At 44.8% G+C, this 5,031-nt stretch overlaps 1 pseudogene; it reads right to left on the reverse strand.

Annotated features, from left to right (window-relative positions):
- Positions 1-1,329: 1,329 nt before the first annotated feature.
- On the reverse strand, positions 1,330-4,650 carry LOC115006915 (uncharacterized; annotated as a pseudogene).
- Positions 4,651-5,031: the final 381 nt, after the last annotated feature.

A 5,031-nucleotide genomic window follows, 5' to 3' on the forward strand; every position in this document is an offset into this window, starting at 1 on the left:
GGTTTTGAGATCTGTCTGTTTGATTTCTGCTTCCACCTCAATGCAATTGAGGAGATTGTCATTTCCACTGACCTCAGTGTGGACAGGAGCTATTTGTTATGGTGTCCATGGAAAGTGTAGACAAGAAAGTCGGAAGAGCTAGAGACGCTAATGGGCAATGGGCAAATAAGTTAGAAATGTAAAGATTTAACTTCACCAGCACTCAAAAATGTAAAAGGGAATGTTTTAATCTTTGAGCTGGACTTAAGGCAGTTCAAGAAAGACAAATACTAAAAGATTCTCCGATGCCTAATGTTACAAGATCTCAGGTGGAAATGCCAGCTGGAGCAAATCCAAGGTTTGATGATTTGGAAAGAAAGCAAGACGAACTTCTAAACCTCCAATCATCTACTAACATGCTTCTGTCATCGCTGGCAAAAAGAGTTGATGAACTGGATAAAATAACTGAAATTCTAATTGGCAGTATGCATGAGCAGGCAATTATACTGGACGCCCATCAACACCGCATAGCAGAGCTTGAAAAGGCTTCTTAATGCGCCTGCATTGCACGAAGATAGTGTATGGATTTTGCGTTCCTGGTGGAACTCTTGGATAAAGAGAGGAAAGTAAAACTGAAGGGAGATGACTTCAAAAGCACACTGCCTCAGCCCCAGAGAATGCACGTTTCCCCAGAGAATTGTAAGGGTCGCTGGAACCGACAGAACTGAACCCAAAAGCACGACAGAGACAGGCAGAATACAATATAGTTCAGTTTACTCAGTAATCCAGGCAGGGTCAAATACCGGTAAATCAGTCCAAAAGGCAAACAAATCCAGTAAGGGGCAGGCAGAAGAATCGGAGTCCAGAAACAGGCAGCAGGGTCAAAACGGGAAGGTCAGGAAAACTAAACAGGTAAACTAGACGATCGCTGGAGAGCTTGGCAGGAAAACACAAGACAATCTGGCAGGGAACAAGTGGGAGAGTACTGGTATATATCCTCTGAGAGAACTAATGAGGGAATGAGAAGCAGGTGAGGAGATGGGCTGTGGAAAGCAGGTGAGGGGAATAAGTTGATTGCAGGCAGTGAGGATGAACCAGGATCTGAAATGATAAGAGAATTACTGACAAGGTAAAACCAAATGAAAACAAACTAATAGTGGGTGGAACGCGTGACTAGAATGCACGTTTCCCCTACACAAGTATATTTAAACTGCATTACCTTCAGAAGAAAATACTGATCCTCAAAGCTGTGAGGGAGCGAGGACATTGTAGTGAGATCCCTAAGTACAGAATCATCATCTGGTCTCTGACAGAACAACTGCACAAACTAGATATCAAAACCATGCTTCGTTATCCAGCAGTCCTGCAAGTGCAAAAGGGTAGGGAGAAAATAGATTGATAGCACTACAGGAGGCTCTACTGGAGCTTCACAATAAACTTCTGTCTCTTTCTTAAGATAAATATATAATAGTAATAATAATAATAATAATAATAATAATAATAATAATAATAATAATAATAATAATAATAATAATCTTTATTTGTATAGCACCTTTCATACAAGAATTGCAGCCCAAAGCAAAGCAAAAACAGAACAATTAGTACAAGATTAGACAGAGCATTTACAGTACAATAATCACAGTGTTGATGTAAAAGAGTCTGAAGTATCATTATAAAAATAGCAGAATTAAAATAGTATAATATAGCAGATAAAATAGCAGAATTAAAATAGTATGAAATAGCACAATTAAAATAATATAAAAAAAAATAATACATCCCCAACCACCGGTCCGTGGACCGGTACCGGCTTCAAACATTAAGCCCACAAGCAAAAATGAGTGGAAAACAAACGTCTTAAAGAGCTTTTTTGGAAAAGGGAAAAGACCCAATGAGGGGGCATTTAAAAGACAATATCAGGAGTCCTACTTAAAATACGTGTTTATCGCTACAGGTGATTCTCATGCGCCGCTCTGCATAATATAAAGGGTCGCAAAAATGAGGCAACGAAGCCTTCATAACGGCTTCGCCAGCACCCGGTAATAAAAGACAAGCCCTTGGAGTTTTTTGAAAGAAAAAAACATGAACAAGAAGGACATAAACAATTACTGATGGCCACCACATCAACAAATGTGAGTGCACTGAGAGCGTCATACTTAGTGACTAACCGTATTGCTAAGAGTAGAAACCTTTTACTATTGGTGAAGAATTTGTACCCCTATATTGGACCGGCTCGTTGCAGAGACACAAGCTCAGGGCTCCCACTAATTCAGAGTAATGGTGAATTTTTTATGCACTATATATTTGTTTTTATGCCGGCCGTATCATTTTATTCCGTCAGATATTTAGTATCTGAAGCTAACCGATTGGCCGATGCAGAGCGAAGTGAACGTGCTGGGGTGTATGTTTCGACCATGGCCTGGATGTAGGACGGGGCTGATCCATTCACAGCACGATAGGCCAGCACCAGAGTCTTGAAGCAGATTCGGGCCACCACTGGTAGCCAGTGAAGGGAGCGGAGAATCGGTGTTGTGGGAGAACTTTGGTAGATTGAAGACCAGTCGGTCTGCTGCATTCTGGATGAGCTATAGAAGTCGAATGGCACATGCAGGCAGTCCAGCGAGGAGGGAGTTGCAGTAGTCAAGGCGTGAGATGACAAGAGCCTGGACAAGAACCTGCGTCGCCTTCTGAGTCAGTAGAAGACATATCCTCCTGATGTTGTACAGAGTGTTGCAGCGATGTTGGCACGGAAGGACAGTTGGTCGTCCAGTGTCACAACCAGATGCCTTGCAGTCCGAGTCGGGGAAACAACAGAGGTGCCGATGTTGTTGGTAAGGTCTTGTATTGGAGAGCCCTTTCCCGGAAGGAAAAGGAGCTTGGTCTTGTCAAGGTTGAGTTTCAAGTGATGTGCAGCCATCCACTGAGAGATATCAGCCAGACAAGCAGAGATCCGTGCCTCCACCTGGGTTTCAGATCTGGGAAAAGACAGAATCAGTTGAGTGTCATCTGCGTAGCTGTGGTAAGAGAAGCCATGAGAGTGAATGACAATTGAGTTGGTGTACAGCGAAAAGAGGAGGGGACCCAGGATGGAGCTCTGAGGTACCCCGGTGGTGAGTTGTCCAAGTTACCCTGTAGGTGCGGTCCTTTAGGTAGGATTCGAGCAGGGAGAGAACAGAGCCTGAGACTCCCAGTTATTGAAGGGTGTAGAGGAGGATCTGGTGGTTCACTGTGTCAAACGCAGCAGAAAGGTCCAAAAGGATGACAACAGAGGAGAGGGAGGTTGCTCTAGCAGCGTGAAGTTCCTCTGTGACAGCGAGGAGGGCAGTCTCAGTTGAGTGGCCTACGGGACTGGGAGGATCGAGGAGTGTGAAGAGGAGAGATAAAAGTTTTTTGGGGTTGGAGAAAGAGGATTTAATTTTTTCTTTTAAGAAAGTGCTTTTTGCTTCTGAAATAGAGGAAGAGAAAGAGGAGATAAGAGTTTGAAAGGCAAGGAGGTCATCAGGGTGTTTTGATTTCAGCCATTTTCTTTCAGTTCCCCGTAGGATGGTTCTGTTAGCACGCACAGTCATCTAACCAGGGAGCCGGAGGGGTCTGGTAAACCTGCTGCAAGTTGAGAGGACAGAGAGAGTCAAGAGAGGAGGATAGGGTAGAGAGGAGAGTGTCTGTGGCAGAGTTGGCAAGCATGAGAGTTGGCAAGCATGAGTGAGAAGGAGTCAGGAGAAGGAAGGGCCGAGAGGATAGCTGAGGTAAGAGAGGAGGGAGAGAGGGAGCGAAGGTTACGGCGGAGAGGTACAGTTTTCCGGGAGATAAGTTAGATTGGGAGAGGGGGAGAGAGTAGGATATGAAAAAGTGATCAGAGATGTGAAGTGGGGTTACAGATAGGTTTGAGGTAGAGCAGTTTCTGGTGAATATGAGGTTGAGGTGGTTGCCAGCTTTGTGAGTAGGAGGGGACGGAGACAGGGAGAGAGCAAAAGAAGATAGAGATTTTAAGTCTGTTGACTTCTCTGACGTGAGAAGTACGAGCGGAGGGCCGTTTTCAGGGATGTTGGACAGGAGAACGGCCAATTCCTCCAAAAACTCCCACAAAGGACCTGGAGGACGGTAGAGAACAACAATGTTTAATGTAACCGGCTTTGTTACAGTGACGGCATACATTTCGAAAGATGAGTGGGTGAAGGGTGGCAATGGATAAAGAGATCAGCAGACCAGTGCCACCTCCTCGGCCAGTGGCTCTGGGAGAGTGGCAGAAGGAGTAGGCTGTGGAGAGCGCAGCAGGGGTGGAAGTATTATCAGGTGTGATCCAAGTCTCAGTGAGGTCAAGGAAGTCGAGGGATTGATGGGAGGCGTAGCCCAAGATGAACTTAGTGTTGCGAGTGGCCGACCGGCAGTTCCACCGGCCACCTGTGACGAGGTGTTGGGTATGAGAGGAGCGGGTGGGATATAGAAAAGCAGAGAGGTTACGGTGGTATTGCGAACATGTATAAAAGTATCCATCCATCCATCCATCCATCCATCCATGTGTGAGGCCTGTAATATCTACAAGAAGAGACAGAAATGGGAATGGAAAATATACACATTTAAATAAGGAGAGGGAAGAGCAAGAAAACTGAAATAGTTAGCCCAGTAGTGTTGGCTGTGCTTCCCACTTATCCTCCCCACAAAGGCTACACCCATTATTAGCCACACCCACTGTAATCAGTCCACAGGATGGGTCTATCTGATGGCTTACACTGAAACTCACTCCAGTCAAGACTTCTAAACAAAGTACACTTTAGCAGACAACCTATTAAAAGCAATACACTTTAACTTAGTAAAAAACTCAGTAAAACAATATCCTCACAGTCTAGTAGAAGATCCTGCAAGATTCAGAACAGCTCTGAGTTTTCTCCTGTAATGCCTGATGAGGTTGGTGAACACATGGCATGGGATCTGAGACCATTCTTCCACACATAATCTCTCCAGATCCTTCAGATTCCGAGATTGACGCCTGTGGACTCTCCTCTTCAACTCATCCCACAAATGTTCTATGGGATTTAGTTCTGGGGACTGTGATGG

This window comes from Cottoperca gobio, chromosome 4, assembly GCF_900634415.1.
Source record: "Cottoperca gobio chromosome 4, fCotGob3.1, whole genome shotgun sequence".
Taxonomy (NCBI): Eukaryota; Metazoa; Chordata; class Actinopteri; order Perciformes; family Bovichtidae; genus Cottoperca; species Cottoperca gobio.